This window comes from Oncorhynchus gorbuscha, linkage group LG06 (genome assembly GCF_021184085.1).
Source record: "Oncorhynchus gorbuscha isolate QuinsamMale2020 ecotype Even-year linkage group LG06, OgorEven_v1.0, whole genome shotgun sequence".
In the NCBI taxonomy this organism is placed as follows: domain Eukaryota; kingdom Metazoa; phylum Chordata; class Actinopteri; order Salmoniformes; family Salmonidae; genus Oncorhynchus; species Oncorhynchus gorbuscha.
Genome location: NC_060178.1, coordinates 87,170,106 through 87,197,513, shown reverse-complemented (window position 1 = coordinate 87,197,513; position 27,408 = coordinate 87,170,106). Strand labels below are relative to the sequence as shown.

The 27,408-nt window shown below is 43.3% G+C and overlaps 1 long non-coding RNA gene across 1 annotated transcript; it reads left to right on the top strand.

The window, feature by feature from the left end:
* The first annotated feature begins 278 nt into the window (after positions 1–278).
* On the top strand, positions 279–27,043 carry LOC124037285. Its single transcript, XR_006839155.1, has 3 exons — positions 279–378; positions 1,554–1,645; positions 26,983–27,043. It is a non-coding gene; the product is annotated as an uncharacterized LOC124037285 (long non-coding RNA).
* Positions 27,044–27,408: the final 365 nt, after the last annotated feature.

The following is a 27,408-nucleotide window of genomic DNA, read 5'->3' as shown; positions in this document are numbered from 1 at the left end:
TTCTCAACTTGCCTACCTGGTTAAATAAAGGTGAAATAAAATCAACAGGTTCTGTAGTGACACCTCTAGCACTGAGATGCAGTGCCTCAGACCACTGTGCCACTCGGGAGCCCTGAGTGCTTCATCCAGCTTGTTCCTCTGTCCTCAGCTGATGATTCCAAATGTGATTTTCTACCATTTTTTCCTTCTGCTAATATTCCCCGATTCATGACGTTCCCGATTTCAACCAATCCAATCCAATCTGTTTCAAATTTGAAATAGTATACGTCATTAGCGTTGGATGCGCATGCAGGCTGCATCACGGAAAAAAAGGAAGCGTAAAAAATAATGCTCAAAACCTTTTTTTTTTGTATTTCGGAGAAATTACAAGTGGTGCTGGTGAGTAACAAAATAATATTAAATCAAGCCACTAAACCAGTCAAGAGTTTCAGCGTTGATGAACAAAGGTTTAGCGTTAGCAAGCTCACTAACGTTAGCTGCACTGAAGCCCCTGACCAGAGCTAGATTCGCACCTGCTCTTGAGCTACAAACACCAAACCGATGTTGAAATGTGTAGACCGAATCAACTTTGATTGTTTGTCAAAATATTGTTGGTATTATTAATACTTTTCGAAACATGTTCATTTTACATAAAAGTGTATAAATGTGCAGTAAGGGCTACCTAAAGTACAGGCGATGACACTTCTAGGGTCTTACACATGTGTAAGTGCAACAAAGCACATGGCTACTTAGTTATATATAGATTTATATTTCAATGGGTGCTCTATCTCATTGCCTCCCTCCTGATTTCTACTTGTTTAGCAAAATAGGGGTTAGGGTATCCAGGGCGGAAGTGCCTGGCCCATAGGGCTCTGGTCAAAAGTAGTGCACTTTGTAGTGAATAGGGTCCCATTTGTTTGATTTGATTAGGCACCTTTGAAGAGCTGAAATGTATACATACCAGCAGAGGGCAGCAACACCATAGTGAATACAACCTATGTTTTGTGTGTGCCTCTGCAGTCTGTACTGACACATTAGCTTCATCCCAAATGGCACCCTATTCCCTAAATGGGCCCTGTACAAAATAAGTGCAGTATATAGGAAATAGGGTGGAATGTGGGGTGCAACCATTATCTGCTGCTCATTGGTGGGTCTTCTGGGAATACCTCAGGATCATCCACAGGTGGAGCTGGGCTGTCCAGAGCCCACCATCTGTCTTTATATGTTTAGAAACAGGATGGTAATGTAGGCCTCTGGTTGTGGAAAGGCTAAAATGCATAGTCTGCTTTAACACTGTCATGGAAAAGTCCATTGTGCTTCATGTGTGTATCTTATGTGTCAATATTGCCACTTGTGAAAATGACCATAGATGTGGGCTCCACTGAAACACTTAGTATGGCTTGTGATTGAGACCAGATAATCAATTATATTTAAGTGTGTGTGTATGTATATCTGTGTTTGTTTGTGTGTGTATATGGTTTGATTATGTTGCCTGATGTTATTTTTTTGTGTGACTGTGGACAAATGCAATGGCAACAGACTTGAGTTTTCCAGCAATCTTCTCTTTTCCACAGGTCAGAAACATAACGTCAATGAGAGGGAACTGCCCTGCACTTTCATCCAATGTCTGGATTCTGGGATCCCCTGGAAGTGATCAATGTAAGAGGTATGATAATGAGTAGTACGGTTAGCATCACCTTAGCGTGAGAATGCTGCTCTTCCACCCGAGGGTGCTTGAGGGGCACCGGCAGTTTCGTACACACACACACACACACACACACACACACACACACACACACACACACACACACACACACACACACACACACACACACACACACACACACACACACACACACACACACACACACACACACACACACACACACACACACACACACACACACAAGCACCCAGCCAGCACGTCACCTCTCTCTACACACCCCCTGTTGAAGTCAACAGTCAACCGCCCACTGTGGGGTCGGATGGCATCTGGTTTTCAGGGGAAATGGAAAGTGAGCCTGTGACACAACTTCCGCTTTTGGACATTAATATGGCGACACTCCATCTTAACTCCTCCTCCACATTTACTGGATTTATTGAACAGTGCAGAAGAGAACCTCCCCCAACAGTTTTTCCCCCTAATCAGGACCAGAAATAAAGAAACACTGCTCAGTAGTTTATTTTATGCCTGCTACGTTAGGTTAACAATCAACACACCTCTGGGAGACTTCAGGAAAGCTGCAACTGCACTGCCTTGATTTAGGCCCAATTACAGTGTTGGCAGTGTGGTGCCAGTACAACAACCTCTCCCTCAATGTCATCAAGACCAATAATCTGATCATGGACTATAGTAAACAGAAGGCCGAGCACACCCACTTCCACATCGACGGGGCTGTAGTGGAGCGAGTAAAGAGCATCAAGTTCGCCGGTGTCCACATCACTAAGGAGTTAACATGGTCCAAACACACCAACACAGTCGTGAAGAAGGCACAATAATGCCTCTGTTCAATGTGGAACCGTATTGATAATAACACTTATACAACACAAAAATAACACCTATATAATTTTTACAATATAATATGGCTGACACAGTAAAAAGTAAATTATGAAAGGTTGTTTATATAACAATTCTTCATAAAGGTGTTATAAAGAACCAAAGAAAAGGGTTCTATATTGGCCCAAAAAGGGTTATGACCACAGCGGAATCCTTTTTTTGGTGCTAAATAGAACCTTTTTTATTTGGAACCTTATGAGAGTGGTTCTTTATGGAACCTTCAAAAAAGGGTTCTATAGAGCACCAATAAGGGTTCCTCTATAATTACAAGCCAGGTAACTCCAATCTGGTAGTATTTTAAACCATTTTGTGTGTGTGTGTGAGGAGCTTGGAATAAGGGTAGTTAATGAACAAAAAGGCCTGTCGTGCAAAGTGAGCCTTTCCAGGTCTTGAAGACGTGTGCAGGTGTGCATCAACATCACAACCATGGATGAGATGCAGTGGTGTGGTGTAGATCTTGGGAGTGGGGTGCTTTGCTGCCATATCCGTGCAAGCAAGCATTTGTATAACATAATAAGTGCCTGCCAAGCACCACCCCGATCCCCCCATAACCCCCTCCTCCCACACCCTCAGGCCATGGCATCCCGAGTTCAAAGGACAGACAGACTGGAAATGGAGCTCCAATCACCTTGATTGGGGAGAAAATGGGTTCTTGTCTGAGCAATGTGCAGCTGTTCAGACGGAGGGACGGGCAGGGTCTTCTGATGGTAACCTGGAGCCAAATCACTTTGGGATAGGAGCAGGAGCACTAAAGCCTTGTTCACATTGGCAGTTTGAAGTGACTCAAATCCAATTTTTGGGGCATATCCAATTTGAATCTGTACTTTCTCCTGCAGTCTGAACAGCCTAAAATCACATGTCGGATATTTGAAGCCACATTTCAAACCAGCTTCGTAGGTGGCTTGAAATCAGATAAGATACAAATATGTTTATTGGCCAGGCGACTTGTGTTTGAACACAAGTCACCCTTAAGTGTTTTTTTATTTCACTCAAGTGGTTTTTAGACTGTTATTTGGCATATATTGTTGCCTGCTACTCAGTTGACAGGTAGACAATAACAGGTGGCAGCTAACTAGCTTGTTAATTGTTTATAAACAAATTAGTGAATGTGCTAGAAACCTAAACAGCTACATACAGTAGCTAGTTGGCTGTTGTGGTTAGCCAGAAAGGACTCGTTTTGAAAATAGGATCATCTTATCCTTTGAGGCTTGAAAGTATTTCTTACACTATGATTTTGAACATTCAAAACAACTGGGAAACGTCCACGGCAGGCATTGCTGACCTTAGCTTGTGACAAAAGTGATAGGAAGCACAATAACCACAACAAATCAGCCTACACCACTGCGCACTCACCTGTTGTTACTATGACAACTAGCATGGCCATGCCAGCAAATGACTGCTGTCTGAACACACACACACATCTGATTTGGTCACTTGTAACTTGCTGTTTGGACAGTCAATAATCCAACACGGATTTGAAAAACAAAACTGATTTGAGCATTGTTGTCTGCAGTGTAAACAAGGCTTAATTGTTGATCACATAGCTACATACTATCAGAGATGGGTCAAATATACATCAAAGTGTATCTTGTTACAAATACAACATCCTTTATTTTTAACATGTTTTATTTTTTATTTCACCTTTATTTAACTAGACAAGTCAGTTAAGAACAAATATTTATTTACAATGACGGCCTACCAAAAGGCAGAAGACCTCCTGTGGGGATGAGGGCTGAGATAAAAAATAATAATCTCTCTCTCTATATACATATATAAGTACAAAACACACATCACGACAAGAGACAACACAACACCAGATAAAGAGAGACCTAAGACAACAACACAGCAAGGCAGCAACAAATGACAACACAGCATGGTATCAACACAACATGACAACAACATGGTAGAAACACAACATAGTACAAACATTATTGGGCACAGACAACAGCACAAAGGGCAAGAAGGTAGAGACAACAATACATCACGCAAAGCAGCCACGACTGTCAGTAAGAGTGTCCATGATTGAGTCTTTGAATGAAGAGATTGAGATAAAACTGTCCAGTTTGAGTGTTTGTTGCAGCTCGTTCCAGTCGCTAGCTTTAGCGAACTGAAAAGAGAAGTGACACAGGGATGTGTGTGTTCTGTGGACCTTTAACAGAATGTGACTGGCAGAACGGGTGCTGTATGTGGAGGATGAGGGCTGCAGTAGATATCTCAAATAGGAGGGAGTGAGGCCTAAGAGGGTTTTATAAATAAGCCTCAACCAGTAGGTCTTGCGATGGGTTTACAGAGGTATATAGAGTGCAGTAATGTGTCCTATAAGGAGCATTGGTGGCAAATCTGATGGCCGAATGGTAAAGAATATCTCACCGCTTGAGAGCACCCTTACCTGCCGATCTATAAATGATGTTGCTGTAATCTAGCATGGGTAGGATGGTCATCTGAATCAGGATTATTTTGGCAGCTGTGGTGAAAGAGGAGATTTACGATAGAGGAAATCAAGTTTAGATTTAACTTTAGCCTGCAGGTTTGACATGTGCTGAGAGAAGGACAGTGTACCGTCTAGCCATATTCCCAAGTAATTGTATGACCTCAAGCTCTAAACCCTCAGAGGTAGTAATCACACCTGTGGGGAGAGAGGCATTCTTCTTACCAAACCACGTGACCTTTGTTTTGGAGGTGATCAGAACAAGGATAAGGGTAGAGAAAGCATGTTGGACAAAAATCCGGGGAGGAGTCAGCTGAGTATAACACTGTACCATCAGATCCTCCTCTCCACCCTCTCCGAGTTGGGCATCTCCGGCGCGGCCCACGCTTGGATTGCGTCCTACCTGACAGGTCGCTCCTACCAGGTGGCGTGGCGAGAATCTGTCTCCTCACCACGCGCTCTCACCACTGGTGTCCCCCAGGGCTCTGTTCTTGGCCCTCTCCTATTCTCGCTATACACCAAGTCACTTGGCTCTGTCATAACCTCACATGGTCTCTCTTATCATTGCTATGCAGACGACACACAATTAATCTTCTCCTTTCCCCCTTCTGATGACCAGGTGGCGAATCGCATCTCTGCATGTCTGGCAGACATATCAGTGTGGATGACGGATCACCACCTCAAGCTGAACCTCGGCAAGACGGAGCTGCTCTTCCTCCCGGGGAAGGACTGCCCGTTCCATGATCTCGCCATCACGGTTGACAACTCCATTGTGTCCTCCTCCCAGAGCGCCAAGAACCTTGGCGTGATCCTGGACAACACCCTGTCGTTCTCAACCAACATCAAGGCGGTGGCCCGTTCCTGTAGGTTCATGCTCTACAACATCCGCAGAGTACGACCCTGCCTCACACAGGAAGCGGCGCAGGTCCTAATCCAGGCACTTGTCATCTCCCGTCTGGATTACTGCAACTCGCTGTTGGCTGGGCTCCCTGCCTGTGCCATTAAACCCCTTCAACTCATCCAGAACGCCGCAGCCCGTCTGGTGTTCAACCTTCCCAAGTTCTCTCACGTCACCCCGCTCCTCCGTTCTCTCCACTGGCTTCCAGTTGAAGCTCGCATCCGCTACAAGACCATGGTGCTTGCCTACGGAGCTGTGAGGGGAACGGCACCTCAGTACCTCCAGGCTCTGATCAGGCCCTACACCCAAACAAGGGCACTGCGTTCATCCACCTCTGGCCTGCTCGCCTCCCTACCACTGAGGAAGTACAGCTCCCGCTCAGCCCAGTCAAAACTGTTCGCTGCCCTGGCCCCCCCAATGGTGGAACAAACTCCCTCACGACGCCAGGACAGCGGAGTCAATCACCACCTTCCGGAGACACCTGAAACCCCACCTCTTTAAGGAATACCTAGGATAGGATAAGTAATCCCTCTCACCCCACCCCCCCCCTAAGTTTTAGATGCACTATTGTTAAGTGACTGTCCCACTGGATGTCATAAGGTGAATGCACCAATTTGTAAGTCGCTCTGGATAAGAGCGTCTGCTAAATGACTTAAATGTAAATGTAATGTAAATGTAAATCTGCATATGCATATAAATGGATGAGAGCGCTTCCTACTGCCTGAGCTACGTTGTTGATGTAAAATGAGAAAAGCATGGGGCCTAGGATTGAGACTTGGGGTACTCCCTTGGTGACAGGCAGTGGCTGAGACAGCAGATTTTCAGACTCTTTACACTGCACTCTTTGAGATTGGTAGTTAGCAAACCAGGCCAAAGACCCCTCTGAGACACCAATACTCCTTAGCCGGCCTACAGGAATGGAATGGAATGGTCTACCGTATCAAAACCTTTGACCAAGTCAATAAAAATAGCAGCACAATATTGCTTAGAATCAAGGGCAATGGTGACATCATTGAGGACCTTTAAGGTTGCAGTGACACATCCATAACCTGAGCGGAAACCAGATTGCATACCAGAGAGTATACTATAGACGTCAAGAAAGCCAGTTAGTTGATTATTGACAAGTTTTTCCAAATAGGCCTATAACAGTTAGGATAAGCTTGATCTCCCCTTTAAATAAAGGACGAACTGTGGCTGCCTTCCAAGCAATGGGAACCTACCCAGAAAGGAGAGACAGGTTAAAAAGGTCGGAGATAGACTTGGCGATGATAGGGGCAGCAACCTTAAAGAAGAAAGTTTCAGGAGCACATTAGCAGCTCGGAATCAGTGACTGCCTGCAGGAAGAAACTTTGTAGCGGGGCAGGGCAAAAAGAGGTTAGAAGCATCGGGGATAGTCACATTAGAAGGGGTGGGAGATGAGGAAATGTTGGACGGGCAAGGAGGCATGGATGAGTCAAATAGGATTCCTGCCTTAATGAAGCCATGTGCTTCTTGTCAGTAACAACCACATCATCAACATTAAGGGACATGTGCAGCTGTGAGGAGGAGGATTTATTTTCCAGGTCTTTAACCGTTTTCCAGAACTTCTTGGGGTTAGACCCGCAAAGAGAGAAATGCTCCTTAAAGTAACTAACTATGTCCTTCTGGGTAGCCTGAGTGCACTTATTTCTAATTTGCCTGAATGAGAGCGTCAGCCTGAGTATGTGTCTGCCGAGCCTTTCGCCAGATGCAAATCTTCTGTCTTCGACAGAAGGGATCAAGCTGATTCTATACCATTTTACAGAGGCCAGTTCAAGAAGGAAGGCTTGCTCATTAAAGTTTTTTAGCAAGCGTCTATGACAAATCAGGACCGGTCGTTTCACTGAGCAGCCATTACGAACATAGTGATCACTGTTTTACAGCCTAAGGTCATTACAGAAAACAGCAGACTGATACCTATCAGGATTATTTGTGAGGAAAACATGAAGAAGAGTAGCCTTTTCTGGGTGTTTGGAGTCATATCTTGTGGGATTGGTAATAATCTGAGAAATATGTAGGGAGTCCCATTGCTTTAGGACTTGTTCAGGTGGTTTAAGCATATCCCAGTTTAGGTCACCTAGCAGGACAAATTCAGACTTAGTGTCAGGGGCCAGGAGAGAGCTTAGGGCAGGTAGGGTATAGGCCGGTGGTGATGGAGGACGATAGCACCCAGCAACAGTCAACAAAGAGCTTTTTGAAAGTTTAATACTTAAAACCAGCAAATAAAATTGTTTGGGGACAGACTTTGTGTAGACAACCGAGCACTGAAGGTGATCCTTGGTAAATATTGCCAGTCCCACACCTTTGGAAGATCTATCCTTCTGAAAAAGGTTATAACCAGAAAGGTTAATGTCAGTATTCAAAACACTCTTCCTTAACCATGTCTCAGTAATGAACAACACATCTGGATTGGAGCTGTGAACCAAAAACATTTAAATTTATGCATTTTAGGTAATAAGCTTCTAGTGTTAACATGCAGAAAACCCAGGCTTTTAGGAGAGCAGAAATCAGTGAAGTAGATATCAGAGCACAAGTCAGAATTGGGGCTATCAACTGTAGATGGGCCAGGGTGTACATGCACATTTCCAGATATCATCAACAGTAATACAACTAAGGCACGGCATAGTACTCACTGATTTATGACATCTGAATGTGCATCAGATGGCAACAAGATCATATTGTACAGCAATTTCATCAGGTAACATAAATGCAAAGCCGGCGAGAGGTGGTTAGAATGGGATGGGAGGCCAAAAGTTGGTGTAACCAATAGAGAGTCAGAGTGCCGAGTGTGTCCCACAGTTGGGTAAAGAAAGTTTGTAGTAAACAAAGCATGCAGGAGTCATGAGGTAAATATCGAAATATCAAAATGCACAAGAACAAAATCAAATATATAACGACTTGGGGCTAGCCACTGTAAGTTCAGAGTCATTCGCCCCAACAGTGCGTGTGTGCTGGAGGCGAGCAAAGGCTCGGGAGAGTGGAAAAGGGGGGTTAGACAACCAGGGCAGACGGTCAACAGATCGCCAGGTGGAATCCAAACAGCAGTGCAGCAGGCAAAGGGAGTAGGTGTCACACCCACTTGGGAGAAGCTTTTATTTCTGGAGGCAGATTACTTGTAGAAAATGCCAGTCTCTGAACAGCAAAGGGGGTTTCAAGGCCTCTGGGTTTGGGTGGGCTAGCCTGCTGTTTGTTGTGCTCAAGGGCTTCAACACCTCTTGCTTCACACGGCAGTGCTAATTGAAGTTGTATCTCTTTGTCCTAGCAAGCTTGGTAGCCTTAGCAATCAGTCCTTATAAAGTAAAATATATCATTGTAATGTATTTTTCTTGGCTTTTGAAAGTAAAAAATTGGTCCAGACTAAGCATTACTGACTCAATTCTAGGTTGGATGGTGTTTTCAGGTTTCTGTTTGTTTCCCATAGCATTTGCTGTATAGTTTGTGAATAATAATCCTTGGGTGTAAGAAGCATTCCAGGTACAGTGAGGGGAAAAAAGTATTTGATCCCCTGCTGATTTTGTACATTTGCCCAATAACAAAGAAATGATCAGTCTAATTTTAATGGTAGGTTTATTTGAACAGTGTGAGAAAGAATAACAACAAAAAAATCCACAAAAACGCACGTGTAAAATGTTATAAATTGATTTGCATTTTAATGAGGGAAATAAGTATTTGACCCCCTCAATCAGAAAGATTTCTGACTCCCAGGTGTCTTTTATACAGGTAACGAGCTGAGATTAGGAGCACACTCTTACAGGGAGTGCTCCTAATCTCAGTTTGTTACCTGTATAAAAGACACCTGTCCACAGAAGCAATCAATCAATCAATCAGATTACAAACTCTCCACCATGGCCAAGACCAAAGAGCTCTCCAAGGATGTCAGGGACAAGATTGTAGACCTACACAAGGCTGGAATGGGCTACAAGACCATCTCCATGCAGCTTGGTGAGAAGGTGACAACAGTTGGTGCGATTATTCGCAAATGAAAGAAACACAAAAGAACTGTCAATCTCCCTCGGCCTGGGGCTCCATGCAAGATCTCACCTCGTGGAGTTGCAATGATCATGAGAACGGTGAGGAATCAGCCCAGAACTACACGGGAGGATCTTGTCGATGATCTCAAGGCAGCTGGGACCATAGTCACCAAGAAAACAATTGGTAACACACTACACCGTGAAGGACTGAAATCCTGCAGCGCCCGCAAGGTCCCCCTGCTCAAGAAAGCACATATACATGATCGTCTGAAGTTTTCCAATAAACATCTGAATGATTCAGAGGACAACAGGGTGAAAGTGTTGTGGTCATATGAGCACATCAAAGGGACGATGGACGGGGCCATGTACCGTCAAATCTTGGGTCTCCTTCCCTCAGCCAGGGCATTGAAAATGGGTCGTGGATCAGTATTCCAGCATTACAATGAACCAAAACACATGGCCAAGGCAACAAAGGAGTGGCTCAAGAAGAAGCACATTAAGGTCCTGGAGTGGCCTAGCCAGTCTCCAGACCTTAATCTGCAAATATTGACTCTTTGCATCAACTTCATGTAATTGTCAATAAAAAGCCTTGTAATTATACGTCAGTATTCCATAGTAACATGTGACAAAAATATCTAAAGACACTGTAGCAGCAAACTTTGTGAAAATTAATATATGTGTCATTCTCATTTTTATTTTATTTGGAGTGAAGGTTATGTTGTTTAGGGTAGAATCCTGTATTTGTCCCTGCCAAAAAGTCGAAGTTAAAACCTTTTAAGTTACCGTTACTGAGAATGTTGTTGTAGTGATGTTTATCTACCTTAATTGTGCTGGGACAAAAAGTGTTTGCTAAATAACCTAAATGTAAAAATGAACAATTGCAAAGCAAACTGAATATTATTACTATTGGCCTTGTTTCTGGGATGGAGCTCATTCAAATAATACCCAGCATGATTTGCAGGTATTCATTTGTCCATTGACATTTTGGTCATTTCACTCGGGGGTTCCTAAACTCAGTCCTCGCCCCCCCCCTAAGTGCACATTTGTCCCTAGCACTACACAGCTGATTCAAATAACCAACTCATTACCACATTTTGATTATTTGAATCTGCTGTGTAGTGCTAGCGAAAACAGCAAAACATACACCTAGGGTAGGCCCCAGGACCGAGTTTGGGAAACCCTGATTTAGCTGACGCTTGCATCACACCATAATCTTATACCAATGCAGGGTGAAATGGGGCTACAAAATTGAGAACTGCTATACATTAGTTCCATTTTAGCAGACACTCTTATCCAGAGTGACTTACAGTAGGAAAGCATACAGTTTGATAATGTTTTAAATACGGGCCCCTATGGGAATCAAACTCTCATCCTTTGGGTTGCAAATGCCATGCTCTACCAACTGAGCCATACATAGAAAAGTGCATTTTCTGTTGAAAATACAAATTACAGGTCATGAAAGTATCTTGTTACAAAATACATTGGATTGTTGTTCAGGCCAGAATACAAATGACAAAATGTTAAAAAGGAATTGAAGTACGTATTTCAAATAGCTACATATTACAGAAATATTGCCCATCTCTGAATACAATTATATTGTATGTACTGTAGGTTGACTAGTTTGGTGGTGAGAGACATGAAACACACTGGCAGTAGTCATCACATTCAGGTGGAATGATGTTGGTCCTCTGCAGCTCAGTTGGGAGTGTATGGTGCTTGCAAAGCTAGAATAGTGGGTTAGATTCCTGGGACCTGTATGTGAAACGTATACATGCATGATATTATGTGGCTTTGGAGATAAGTATTTGCAAAATGGCATATAGCCTGTGCATTACAGAGCTGGATGTACTCCCGAGGTGTGCAGCGGTCTAAATCACTGCATCTCAGTGCAAGAGGTGTCACTGTAGTCCCTGGTTTGAATCCAGGCTGCATTACTTCTGGCCGTGATTGGGAGCCCATTAGTGCGGTGCACATTTGGCCCAGTGTCATCCACGTTTGGTTGGGGTAGGCCATCATTGTAAATTAGAATTTGTTCTTAACTTCTTCGGGATCGGTGTCCACGGGACGTTTGAGCTAACGTAGGCTAATGCGTTTAGCATGAGGTTGTAAGTAACATGCCCATGTCCTGGGAAATGTTCTTATCTGATTTTGGCAGAAATCTTAGTCTTGTTAATCTAACTGCACTGTCCAATTTACAGTAGCTATTACAGTGAAATAATACCATGTTATTGTTTGAGGAGAGTGCACAGTTTTGAACATGACAAGTTATTAATAAACAAATTAGGCACATTTGGGCAGTCTTGAGAGAACATTTTTGATATAAATGCAATGGTTCATTGGATCAGTAAAATTCAAATGGTACCAAGAATATGCACATCCTTGCTTCATGGCCTGAGTTATATGCAGTTAGATTTGGGTATGTCATTTTAAGCGAAAATTGAAAAAAGGGTCGGATCCTGACTTGACTGGTTAAATACAGTGCCTTGCGAAAGTATTCAGCCCCCTTGAACTTTGCGACCTGTTGTCACATTTCAGGCTTCAAACATAAATATATAAAACTGTATTTTTTGTGAAGAATCAACAACAAGTGGGACACAAACATGAAGTGGAACGACATTTATTGGATATTTCAAACTTTTTTAACAAATCAAAAACTGAAAAATTGGGCGTGCAAAATTATTCAGCCCCTTTACTTTCAGTGCAGCAAACTCTCTCCAGAAGTTCAGTGAGGATCTCTGAATGATCCAAGGGTGACCGAAATGACTAATGATGATAAATACAATCCACCTGTGTGTAATCAAGTCTCCGTATAAATACACCTGCACTGTGAGAGTCTCAGAGGTCCGTTAAAAGTGCAGAGAGCATCATGAAGAACAAGGAACACCAGGCAGGTCCGAGATACTGTTGTGAAGAAGTTTAAAGTCGGATTTGGATGCAAAAAGATTTCCCAAGCTTTAAACATCCCAAGGAGCACTGTGCAAGCTATAATATTGAAATGGAAGGAGTATCAGACCACTGCAAATCTACCAAGACCTGGCCGTCCCTCCTAAACTTTCAGCTCATACAAGGATAAGACTGATCAGAGATGCAGCCAAGAGGCCCATGATCACTCTGGATGAACTGCAGAGATCTACAGCTGAGGTGGGAGACTCTGTCCATAGGACAACAATCAGTCGTATATTGCACAAATCTGGCCTTTATGGAAGAGTGGCAAGAAGAAAGCCATTTCTTAAAGATATCCATAAAAAGTGTTGTTTAAAGTTTGCCACAAGCCACCTGGGAGACACACCAAACATGTGGAAGAAGGTGCTCTGGTCAGATGAAACCAAAATTGAACTTTTTGGCAACAATGCAAAACGTTATGTTTGGTGTATAAGCAACACAGCTCATCACCCTGAACACACCATCCCCACTGTCAAACATGGTGGTGGCAGCATCATGGTTTGGGCCTGCTTTTCTTCAGCAGGGACAGGGAAGATGGTTAAAATTGATGGGAAGATGGATGTAGCCAAATACAGGACCATTCTGGAAGAAAACCTGATGGAGTCTGCAAAAGACCTGCGACTTGGATGGGGATTTGTCTTCCAACAAGACAATGATCCAAAACATAAAGCAAAATCTACAATGGAATGGTTCAAAAATAAACATATCCAGGTGTTAGAATGGCCAAGTCAAAGTCCAGACCTGAATCCAATCGAGAATCTTTGGAAAGAACTGAAAACTGCTGTTCACAAATGCTCTCCATCCAACCTCACTGAACTCGAGCTGTTTTGCAAGGAGGAATGGGAAAAAATGTCAGTCTCTCGATGTGAAAAACTGATAGAGACATATTCCATACGACTTACAGCTGTAATCGCAGCAAAAGGTGGTGCTACAAAGTATTAACTTAAGGGGGCTGAATAATTTTGCACGCCCAATTTTTCAGTTTTTGATTTAAAAAATAAATAAATAATGTCGTTCCACTTCATAATTGTGCCCACTTGTTGTTGATTCTTTACAAAAAATGCAGTTTTATATCTTTATGTTTCAAGCCTGAAATGTGGCAACAGGTCGCGAAGTTCAAGGGGGCCGAATACTTTCGCAAGGCACTGTAAATAAAAAAATGAACAGGAGTGTTTCTGTGGTGTAGGATTCACCAGTAGTATGGCTACTGTGGGGCACAGGCCTCACTGCTCTCCTCACTGCTGTTCCTTTTTATGAGTCTCCACTGCTGCTTTATTCCTCATCTGGATCTCTGTCTAATCTTGTTATACTGTTACAGTGTGTCAGTCAGTCGGTGTGTGTGTGTGTGTTCTAAGGGCACAAGGCGAGACCCAAATGCAGACACAGGAGGCAGATGGTAGAGCTCCGATATTTATTATAACAAGGGGAGTAGGCAAAGGCAGGTCGGGGACAGGCGAGAGTTCATAAACCAGGTCAGAGTCCAAACAGTAGATAGGCAGTCTCGAGGTCAGGCCAGGCAGGGATCAGAAACCAGATCCAAGTCCAAAACAGTACAAGGGGATAGGCAGACTGTTGGTGAGGCAGGCGGGCTCGGAGCCAGGACAAGCAAGGGTCGAAACGAGGAGGACTATAAACCGAGATCGGGGAAAAATAGGTGCAAGGAAAATCGCTGGTTGACTTCGCAAACAAGACGAACTGGCACAGAGGGACAGGAAATACAGGGATATATACACCAGGGATAATAAGAGACACCTGGGGGGTGTAGACAATCACAAGGACAGGTGAACCAGATCAGGGTGTGACAAGTGAATTACCTCTTTATTGACTTATGATTAAGTAGTACTGGTGAGAATGGATGGTGACATTGAACAGGAGTCCTGTTCATTTTTACCTCTGCTCTTGGAGTTCAAGCCTAAATATCCAGTTGGTGGGAAATATTCATAATGGATTTCAAAAATAATTTCCCAAGATGACAAAGTTGCATCGAATTTGACTTGAATCATATAATGTGAGCAGCCCTCCCTTTACCTATTTTGCAATAAGCACAGTGACACACTTGAAGTATTGACTGTGAGTAGTAGTAGCCTAGCTCGAGAGCCTACAGTAGTAGCCTAGAACTAGAAGTCATGGAGAGGCTGTATGTGTGAAGGGGAAAATGTGACATCATGAAGCATTCCATAAGGCAGGACAGAACGTTTGTGGTCTGATGTGTTTTTCAGTAGTTACGGAAGCCTGACTCGCGTGTGCCGCCTCCTTCGCTCTGTAAATCTGTGTTTGATGATTTTCATATTCTGTTTCACTGTTTTGTTTTAGGGGAGACTTCTGGTGATATTGTTATTTGGCTTCATTTCCAACCATGCCAGATCTTACAGTTTTCGCATGACAAAAGTCTGCAGCACAGCCTTTCCGGAACAGGGTGAACAGGCTCGGCCAATAGGTCCTTGAGTTTCCACCGCATAACAACAATGTTTCATTTTGTCTAATCGGGGGTATTTAGGCTAAGTAAACTATCACTCTTCGGGATTTCATCTGCAGCCCATGGCCCAGTCATGCAGGCCTCTTATTCAAACCATTTGTGTGCGGTCAGGAGTGAGGGGCGGAGGGTTAAGGGGACGCAGGGGTGCAGGCAGTTGAGAGGAGGTAGTGGGGGGACTGGATAGCCCTGGGAGAAAGTCTGGGAAGGGGAGTGTGAGAGGTATTGGCAAGGAGAACTAAACCACATGCAGCAGCTTGCGTGATTGTGATTTCTTCTTCTGACCCCCCACAATTTCCTGAAGCACCTGCACGCACACAGCCACTTATCCCCTCGGTATGTTCACTAGGGCATACAGTGGAAAACTAAAAATGTTGTTTCTTGTTGGACAAGTCTTTGTAGATCCACCCTGTTTCAGTCTGTTTTCTTCCGTTTGGTGACTATGATGAATGTGATCCTGGTTTGGTCATCTGAACATGCCAGACAGACAGATACTGAAGTCAGTCCTGAACCATTCATTTGAGCAATATGAAATCTGATGGTGTGCAAACAACCACTACATTCACCCACACTACCTTTTATTGGTGAGGTCATGCCACTACCCCTTACCTACCCCAGGCTGTCTCCTCCATCCCCTTTTCTTTCTCCCGCATCGATTTAGGATCAAAAATAGTCTCATAAAAAGCCTTGAGAAGGACGTCTAAGCCAAAAGCCAGATCCAGCCAGCAAGTTTTTAATGGTACTGGTTTATAATGAAACACTCCTTGAGCCGTTCTCCCAAAGCGCTGACGTTATCCGCTGGACACACGCGCATATTAAAAGTGCACGCTTTTTATAACGTGTGTGACTATCAGAGAGAGGGTGGGAGGAGGGGGAGTTGAAGGGGAGGACGGGGAGTGGAGGGGGAGGGAGGGTAGTGGAGGGGGAGAGAGGGTGGGAGGGGGAGGAGGGGGAGGGGAGTGGAGAGAGTGGGGGGAGTGGAAGGGGAGGACGGGGAGTGGAGGGGGAGGGAGGGTAGTGGAGAGGGGAGGACGGGGAGTGGAGGGGGAGGGAGGGTAGTGGAGAGGGGAGGGCGTTGATGGCGTGGATGGGAGAGAGGACAGGGAGTGGAGGGCAGTGAGGGGTGTTGAGGCTGGTTGGGAAGATGTAGAGAGAGAAATCACTCCAAAATGAACCCCTGTTACCAATGTCTTTATCTGCCTTGGTTACTGCTGTGTAGATTTTGTCGCAGGTTTAATTTATTTTTATTTTTAAATATCACGTTTTAGTGGATGAGTACGAGGCTTCGCTCTCTGACTCTGACTGTTGTTGTAAAGAGCAGATGTTTTGAGGTCATTGCTTCATTTCGATCAGCCGTTCTCTCGGCAGGTGTTGACACTTGTGGGCTGCAGTCATACTTAATGAGGGAGTCATGATGTGTTGTAGTGCCATTGCCATTCATGCTTTGGCCTACGTCCACACAATACAAACTGGTTGGTGATTAAATAATGCATTCTGTTTCTGCTCTGAGAGGTTAAGTCCACACTCTGATGACCCATTATTCAATTAACTATAACTAGAATTAGTATTAGTCAATCTACACCTCTTCAAAATGGGAAGCTTGGATGTGAGCTAAGTTTTGAGTCAATGACTGTGAGGACTGAGCCCCAAGTTGGACAAGTTTATTCTCCAGAAAGTTGAGTATCTTCCAAGCGACTAAGTTATTTATGGATTCATACTTGGGTGGGACGGGTGGGGTTTAGCGTGCGTGGGCTGATGAACCCACTCCATTTAAGCATTCAAGCAAGTCTACTTGTTTTTATCAGTGTATGTTACGTTGTGCATTAATGTGAATACATCTTTCTGTCCCTTGCCACTACTATAGCCTCCACCGGCATGGTCCCAGTCCACACACTTAAATTATTTCTCGAGATTGGAGGTCTAAAATATTATTTTGTGTGGCAGCCGTCGGATGATCACTCTGCCGGGTCTGGTTACCATGCTCAATCTTTCACCCATGGGGCTGTGTGAGTGTGCATGTGTGTCTGTCTGTGTGTGTGTGTTTCTCTGTGTCTGAGCGTGTCTCTGTCTGTCTGTCTGCATCTGAGCGCGTGTCTGTGTGTGTGTCTCTGTGTCTGTCTGTGTGTCTGTCTATTTGTTTGTGTTTTTGGGTGGGTGCGTGTGTGTGTTTGTATGTGTGCGTGTGTGTGTGCTTTTGTTTGTGTCTGTGACTCCTCTCTCACCCAGGTTGCTTCACTTTAAACCCTTGAACACTGCTGCCTGTCTTGGGTGGACACAACAACCGTGTGATGTAATTTCCTCCTCGGGGGGCATCTGCTCGAGTCCTCATGGTAGCAGCGGTAACAGGTGGGCTCAGCTTCAGAGGTTCCAGCAGTGTAGCAGGCACCAGGCAGTGTGGTCCCTGGACCCTGGGTGAGCGAGACCTTAGCTGTTCACTGTCTGCTAATGAAGCTAGCCTGTTAATGGAAATAATGTGTGAAAGGATGAGAGCTTTAGGAATTATGTGTAAGATATGGAAAGAATGTTATGTTTACTAGAACCCTCAGATTCTGGAATCTGAGACTCTCAAACCAAAGTGCTTTAATATCGGAACAGAGTTTCAGTTTTAATTGAAAAATTCACCCTACGTGGTGGCACAGTATACAGTTCAGTTACTATAATTATTGACTTCAATATCCAAAGCAGCAAAAGGTTCAATAGAGTTCAGCCCAGCTCGGCTGGAGAGACGATTACCAGAAGCGGAGTAACAACAATCACTGGTTAAATCTCAAATGGCATCCTATTACCTATATAGTGCACTACTTTTGTAGTAGAGTCCTATGGGTCCTGGTCAAAAGTAGTGCACTATATGGTAAATAGGATGCCATTTGGGACACACTGCTATAAGCTTTCTTTCCTGTAGCTGCGTGTAGACTGTACGACATCCTCCTCACGTAACCTAACCACAGATCCTGTAGAGCATCAATAAAACTCAGCCTTTCCTCTCTCTCTCTCTCTCTCTCTCTCTCTCTCTCTCTCTCTCTCTCTCTCTTCTCTCTCACTCCTCCCTTTCTTTCTCTTTTTGTCTGACGTCAGAGCTGCAAGCACTGAACCACGTCTATCAGCAGTCAGTAAAGTGGATTACTATACACTGAGTGTACAGAACATTAGGAACACCTTCCTAATATTGAGATGCACCCCTCCCTTTTGCCCTCCGAACAGCCTCAATTCGTCCGGGCATGGACTTTACAAGATGTCGAAAAGTGTTCCACAGCGATGCTGGCCCATGTTGACTCCAATGCTTCCCACAGTTGTGTCAAGTTGGCTGGATGTCCTTTGGGTGTTTGACCATTCTTCATGCTCAATGGAAACTGTTGAGCGGGTAAAATCCAGCAGCATTGCAGTTCTTGACAAACCAGTGTGCCTGGCACCTACTTCCATACCCCGTTCAAAGGTACTTGAATATTTAGTTTTTCCTATTCACCCTCTGAATGGCACACATACACAATCTGTCTCAATTGTCTCAAGGCTTAAACATCCTTCTTTAGCCTGTCTCCTCCCCTTCATCTACACTGATTCAAATGGATTTAACAAGTGACACCAATAAGGGATCATAGCTTTCACCTGGATTCACCTGATCATTCTGCATCATGGAAAAAGCAAGCGTTCTTAATGTTTTGTGTACATCTCGCCATCTCATCATTATCATCATCCCATCTTCTACTATTCAGTGAAGTGTTACAGTTCACCAGGACTTCTTGATATGGATACACATGATATTTGCTGTCTCATGCTTCCGTGTCCATGTGACTGATATTCGCTGAGTTTTGCGTAATACAAAAAAAGGCACTTTGTTACACGTTAGTAATTTAGGCAACGCTCTTATCCAGAGCAATTATGGTTAAGTGCCTTGCTCAAGGATACATCGACAGATTTCTCACCTAGTCAGCTCAGGAATTCAAACCAGCAACTTTTTGGTTACTGGCCCAACTCTCTTAACCAATAGGCTACCTGCTTCTACCCGCCATGTTGTGCTCTTGTAAGCCTAAGACATCTTAATTATCTCCTTGGGGATCAATAAAGTTATATATATCCCCAATCAGACACACATTTGTAGACTCATGAACACTTCTAGTTTATTAAAACATGGCATTCTACATTGCTTCTCTCCCTCTTTACCAATTACTGAAACATATAAAGTGGAATTGTTGTTGGCTGTCTTTCCTGTAGGCCTGTGTCTCACTAATGGGTCTAGAGGAAATAATATACTGTATTTATCAAATCACTTATTAAAACATAATGGAAATCTGTGTTTTAAAGCTGTCTCAACCATAATCTTCCCTGAGAGAGGAAAACAATAAAACAGAATAAAATAGAAAGTGTTTTCACAATTATAATTCTTCATCACTTAGCCTATACACGACTAACCAACACTAACATCACACACACACACCCCCCCCACATTTAGACCCATATGAACTGAGCTGATAGCTTACACAAGGGAAAATGGAACGAACCAAGGTGAGTTAAACCACAGGGGAGTCACAGATACATTCAACGTAATGATCCCGGGAGTCAGTTCTATGTTTATCTATTTCTTCCTGTTACTGCATCATTACTGTCCCCTCTTAGGGAGAGTTCCATTGTGGAGGTGTCCATCGCACTGACAAGAATACTGCATTAGTAACCAAAACAACAGTACCTTACTGAAGGTTATACTCCCCTACCACTTGATAGGCCTACATGCATGCCCTGTCCTAGGAGAGTAATAGTGTGCAATTTGGGACACAGTCCCAGTCCCACCATCACCCCGAAGGCAGCCGGCTGATTTTCCAGCAAGGCTTTAATGAGAATCGCAGACAGGAGGAGAGGAAACGTAGAGTGTATTTATAGAACCGGGAGGAATGCAACCCCCTAATTATTCTTGTCTATCTACCTCCCCACAGGATAACCTGCTGCTCACCATTTACTTCCTGTGTATGTCCCAAATGGCACCCTATTCCCTGTATAGTGCATTACGTTTGACGAGGGCCTGAAACAATTGCACTATATAGGGAAAAGGGTGCCATTTGGGACGCAACCCCTGTTTTTCAACACTGACTTGGTGGAGGGGGAGAAAGTCGTGACAGGAACCGGAAGCAGGCCAAAGAGAAGGACAATAGAAAAGTGTGTGTAAATACCAGACTGAGGTTAAGTGGGGAACTTTTGGAAAGTCAGAAAGTTTCCAACCATTGGGTCATGTTTAATCGAATAAAAACAGTGTTAGTAAAAAAAATGCAATGCAAGCATCTGATATACATTTTTTAAAATATAAATAAATGTAACCTTTATTTAACTAGGCATGTCAATTAAGAACAAATTCTTATTTACAATGACTGCCTACCCTGGCCAAACCCGAACGACGCTGGGCCAATTGTGCGTCGCCCTATGGGACTTCCAATCACAGCCGGATGTGATGCAACCTCAATGCGAACATAAAAGTGTCATATTACTGTAGCGCTACATGATTCAGTGATACTTCAGGTGCTTTCTACATTTCCTGTGTATTTAAGTTTGCACAGGAAGGAGGTCTCGGGCCTCTACTCACCACTGCTTCCCCCTACAACTCTATTTCTATGACTTCACCACTCCTTCTGTTGTCAACATCACCAGACCTGAGTTCAAATAGTATTTGAAGTCTTTCAAATATGTTGTGTTTTCTCTAGCCTGCCTGATGGACAGTGGTTTGCACTTCTGCAACTTTTAATTTGGTTCCATTCTACCAGACAAGCTCAATCAAGCCCAACTAAAATATTTGAAATGATATCAAATTGTATTTGAACCCAGGTCTTACTTTCACCACGGGCTGTTTCACCACTTCTTCCATGTTCAGCGTGACGTCTGAATAGTTTATTTGATTCAGAGTCTCCTGGAGGTTCTACGGGTTCACATCCCAAACTAACTTCCCGTGGAGATGAATTAAGCATCCTTACCCAAATCCTGCGCTGCCCCTTCTACTCTAAGGAAAATTATGAAGCATGATTATGAGCCAATCACCTTAATGAAAGGCACAATGTTTCCTTGGCAGCTCTAAATCAGTTACAGGGTTGTTAGTAGTTGTCCCATGTTTGTTCTCTGTTGTCGATAAAACACTCTTGTCCCCTTACAGTGAAAAGGGAAAGGGGGATACCTAGTCAATTGTAGAACTGAATGCATTCAACTGAAATGTGTCTTCCGCATTTAACCCAACCCCTCTGTGTAGGCTGTCTGTGTGTGTGTGCGAGTGTGTGTGTGTTTTGTGTTTTGTTGTTGTTGTCACTAAAACACTCACCTCACTGCCAGATGCGTGTAGAGACCTTTTAGAATTAGATACACTCCAGGTATAATGTACATCTCACCGACTTTGTGTTTTTTTGTGGGCACTTTAGGTACTGTAAATTGGCTTGGTTTAGGCCATCCATACCACCTGTCTTCTAAAACAAAGCAAAGTCGACCTAGTACATCAGAGGAGATGAGCAGCATGGAAAGTTAGTGTAATCTTCTCCCCTCCAACCACACACACACAATAACACAAGAGCATGTGCTGTCAACTGTTATGTCACTTTGCATGCAACGGAGCACTGAAATCTGTGGTGTAAAAGGTCCAAACATCAGAGCAAGCTCACAGTTTGTTTGCATTTCTTCATAATGAGGTACGATGACAGATTGACCTATTGAGGGAGGAAAAACACAGGCTGTATCCCAAATGGCACCCAATTCCCTATATAGTGCACTACTATATAGCCTTGAGCTTCTATCTCAAGGCAATCAGACAGTTAAACAGCCACCACTAACATTGAGTGGCTGCTGCCAACATACTGACTCAACTCCAGCTCACTTCAATAATGGAAATTGATGGAAAAAATGTATCACTAGCCACTTTAAACAATGCCACTTAATATAATGTTTACATACCCTACATTACTCATCTCATATGTATATACTGTACTCTATATCATCTACTGCATCTTGCCATCTTTATGTAATACATGCATCACTTGCCACTTTAAACTATGCCACTTAATATAATGTTTACATACCCTACATTACTCATCTCACATGTAAATACTGTACTTGATACCATCTACTGCATCTTGCCTATGCCGTTCTGTACCATCACTCATTCATATATCTTTATGTTCATATTCTTTATCCCTTTACACTCGTGTGTATAAGGTAGTAGTTGTGGAATTGTTAGGTTAGATTACTCGTTGGTTATTATTGCATTGTCGGAACTACAAGCACAAGCATTTCGCTACACTCGCATTAACATCTGCTAACCAGATGTGACAAATACAATTTGATTTGAACTACAATTCGTATTATATGTTACAAATTTGCCAAATGTACAATATGTAACAAATTAGAAAAATATACAATATATTACGTATTTGCAAAATGTAGTATATGCTATGAATTCTTGCTAGGTAACTAACATTAGCTAACTGAATTAGGGGCTAGGGTTAAGGTTAGGGTTAAGTTTAGGAATTAGGTTAAATGATTAAGGTTAGGGGAATGATTAGCTAAAAGGGTTAGCTAACATTCTAAGTAGTTGAAAAGTTGCTAATTAGTCAGTGATGGGATTTGAACTCGCAACTGCTGGGCTGCTAGACTTTGGCGTTATATGCTAACCCATCCAGCCTGACTAAACATTCTACCTTTGCATTTTCCTTAAAGCAAATTTAAAAATCATCACCTTATGGTGCATTTGGCTACATATGAGGCAAAACGCAGCATCATAGGATTTTGGACTAATGAAACAAATACCGAAAGAGTTTTCCTTTAAGTAACCATCTGTCTTATGTAACCATATCAAACAACATATAAAACTAATTTGAGTGTCCCGGATTTACATGTACTATATTATGTCTAATGTCTAATCTATTAGATTGGAAAGAAGACTGAACCAGGTTTTCCTTTTGTATTTTGCCTATGTTTAGCTGTATTCCATTTCTTTTTATAAAAATAGTATGATGCAGCCACCACCGCGCTTGAAAATTTGAAGAGTGCTACTCAGTGATGTGTTGTGTTGGAATTTCCCCAAATACTTTGTATTCAGGACTTAAAAGTTTATTTCTTTGCCACATTTTTTTGCAGTATTACTTAAGTGCCTTGTTGCAAACAGGATGCATGTTTTGAAATATTTTTTATTCTGTACAGACTTCCTTCTTTTCACTCTTTCATTTAGGTTAGTATTGTGGAGTAACTACAATGTTGTTGATCCATCTTCATTTTTCTCATATCACACATCACAGACAAACTGAATTGGTCCACCCACACAGACAGCGTGGTGAAGAAGGCGCAGCAGCGCTTCTTCAACCTCAGGAGGCTGAAGAAATTTGGCTTGTCACCAAAAACACTCACAAACTTTTACAGATGCACAATCGAGAGCATCCTGTCGGGCTGTATCACTGCCTGGTACGGAAACTTCTCCTCCCACAACCGTAAGTCTCTCCAGAGGGTAGTGAGGTCTGCACAACGCATCACCGGGGGCAAACTACCTGCCCTCTAGGACACCTACACCACCTGATGTCACAGGAAGGCCAAAAAGATCATCAAGGACAACAACCTCCCCATCCTATTTTTCCAACTTAATTGAGGAAAAATAAGAACAATCCTACATTTAGTTTTGATACTGTCGCAAAGCTAACTAAAAAGCAGCATTCCCCAAGAGAGGGTGGCTTTCACTTCAGCAGTAATAAATTCATGATCTTCTTTGAGGAAAAGATCATGATCATTAGAAGGCACATTACGGACTCCTCTTTAAATCTACGTATTCCTCCTAAGCTCAGTTGTCCTGAGTCTGCACAACTCTGCCAGGACCTAGGATCAAGAGAGACGCTCAAGTGTTTTAGTACTATATCTCTTGACGCAATGATGAAAATAATCATCGGCCTATATCAAATCTTCCATTCCTCTCAAAAAGTTTGGAAAAAGCTGTTGCGCAGCAACTCACTGCCATCCTGAAGACAATGTATACGAAATGCTTCTGTCTGTTTTTTAGACCCCATCATAGCACTGAGACTGCACTTGTGAAGGTGGTAAATTACCTTTTAATGCCGTCAGACCGAGGCTCTGCATCTGTCCTCGTGCTGCTTTTGATACCATCTATCACCACATTATTTTGGAGAGATTGGAAGCCCAAATTCTGACCTGGTTTAGATCTTATCTGTCGGAAATATAACAGTTTGTCTCTGTGAATGGTTTGTCCTCTGATAAATCAACTGTAAATGTCGGTGTTCCTCAAGGTTCCGTTTTAGGACCACTATTGTTTTCACTATATATTTTACCTCTTGGGGATGTCATTCGAAAACATAATGTTAACTTTCACTGCTATGCGGATGACACACAGCTGTACATTTCAATTAAACATGGTGAAGCCCCAAAATTGACCTCGCTAGAAGCCTGTGTTTCAGACATAAGGAAGTGGATGGCTGCAAACTTTCTACTTTTAAACTTGGACAAGTTACAAAGAAACAAAGAGATCTTCTGTTGAATCTGACAATCTTGATGGTTGTACAGTCATTTCAAATAAAACTGTGAAGGACCTCGGCGTTACTCTGGACCTTGATCTCTCTTTTGACGAACATATCAAGACTGTTTCAAGGGCAGATTTTTTCCATCTATGTAACATTGTTACTTCTAGGTTAGACTGCAATGTTCTAATTTCCGGCTACCTGGATAAAGCACTTAATTATAATTCAGTTAGTGCTAAATACGGCTGCTAGAATCCTGACTAGAACCAAAAAATGTGATCATATTACTACAGTGCTAGCCTCCCTACACTAGCTTCCTGTTAAAACCTGTTGTGACTAGGGGGCAGTATTTTCATTTTTGAGAAAAAAAGGGTATATTGTGTCAGGATAAGATGCTAGAATATGCATATAATTGACAGTTTAGGATAGAAAACACTAAAGTTTCCAAAACTGTAAAAATATTGTCTGTGAGTATAACAGAACTGATGTTGCAGGCGAAAGCCTGAGAAAAATCCAATCTGGTAGTGCCTCATGTTTTGAAAGCGCTGCGTTCCAATGAGTCCCTATTGAGCAATGAATGGGCTATGAACCAGATTACTCTTTCTCCGTATTCCCGAAGGTGTCTACAGCATTGTAACATAGTTTTACGCATTTATGTTGAAGAATACCCGTAAGCGGCTACATTGCGCAAGTGGTCACCTGATGCTCCCAGAGAGATTCTCGCTGTAAAATACAGAGGTAGCCATTACTTCAATCGGTCCTACTGAAAAATGAATTGTCCCGATGGATATATTATCGAATAGATATTTGAAAAACACCTTGAGGATTGATTATAAACAGCGTTTGCCATGTTTCTGTCGATAATATGGAGCTAATTTGGAAGTTTGTTAGCCGTTTTCGTGACTGCAATTTCTGGGCGATTAGTCAGCCAAACGTAAAGAACAAACGGAGCTATTTCGTCTACAAAAATAATATTTTTGGAGAAAAAGGAACATTTGCTATCTAACTGGGAGTCTCCTGAGTGAAAACATCTGAAGCTCATCAAAGGTAAACGATTTAATTTGATTGCTTTTCTGATTTCCGTGACCAAGTTACCTGCTGCTAGCTGGACAAAATGCTATGCTAGGCTATCGATAAACTTACACAAATGCTTGTCTAGCTTTGGCTGTAAAGCATATTTTGAAAGTCTGAGATGACAGGGTGATTAACAAAAGGCTAAGCTGTGTCTCAATATATTTCATTTGTGATTTTCATGAATAGGAATATTTTCGAGGAATATTCATGTCCGTTGCGTTATGCTAATTAGTGTCTGGTGATGATTACGCTCCCTCATGCGGGATGGGGAGTCATTAGAGGTTTTAAGGCAAGGACTGATTTCAAGGTTTTACTGCTAACCTACAAAGCATTACATGGGCTTGCTCCTACCTATCTTTCCGATTTGGTCCTGCCGTACATACCTACATGTGCGCTACGGTCACAAGACGCAGGCCTCCTAATTGTCCCTAGAATGTCTAAGCAAACAGCTGGAGGCAGGGCTTTCTCCTATAGAGCTCCATTTTTATGGAATTGTCTGCCTACCCATGTGAGAGACGCATACTCGGTCTCAACCTTTAAGTCTTTACTGAAGACTCATCTCTTCAGTGGGTCATATGATTGAGTGTAGTCTGGCCCAGGAGTGTGAAGGTGAACAGAAAGACTCTGGAGCAACGAACCACCCTTGCTGTCTCTGCCTGGCCGGTTCCCCTCTCTCCACTGGGATTCTCTGCCTCTAAACCCATTACAGGGGCTGAGTCACTGACTTACTGGTGCTCTTCCATGCCATCCCTAGGAGGAGTGCGTCACTTGAGTGGGTTGAGTCACTGACATGATCTTCCTGTCTGGGTTGGTGCCCCCCCTTGGCGCCCCCCCTTGGGTCTCCGTGGCGGAGATCTTTGTTGGCTATACTCGGCCTTGCCTCAGGATGGTTGAAGATATCCCTCTAGTGGTGTGGGGGCTGTGCTTTGGCAAAGTGGGTGGGGTTATATCCTGCCTGTTTGTCCCTGTCCGGGGTATCATCGGATGGGGCCACAGTGTCTCCTGACCCCTCCTGTGTCAGCCTCCAGTATTTATGCTGCAGTAGTTTGTGTTAGGGGGCTAGGGTCAGTATGCTATATCTGAAGTACTTCTCCTGTCTTATCCGGTGTCCTGTGTGAATTTAAGTATGCTCTCTCTAATTCTCTTTCTTTCTTTCTCTCTCTCAGAGGACCTGAGCCCTAGGACCATCCCTCAGGACTTCCTGGCATGATGACTCCTTGCTGTCCCCAGTCCACCTGGCCGTGCTGCTCCAGTTTTAACTGTTCTGCCTGTGGCTATGGAACCCTGACCTGTTCACCGGACGTGCTACCCGTCCCAGACCTGCTGTTTTCAACTCTCTAGAGATAGCAGGAGCGGTAGAGATACTCTTAATGATCGGCTATGAAAAGCCAACTGACATTTTCTCTTGAGGTGCTGACTTCCTGCACACTCGACAACGACTGTGATTATTATTATTTGACCATGCCATGTTCTGTTATAATCTCCACTCGGCACAGCCAGAGTAGGACTGGCCAACACCCATAGCCTGGTTCCTCTCTAGGTTTCTTCCTAGGTTTAGGCCTTTCTATGGAGTTTTTCCTAGCCACCATGCTTC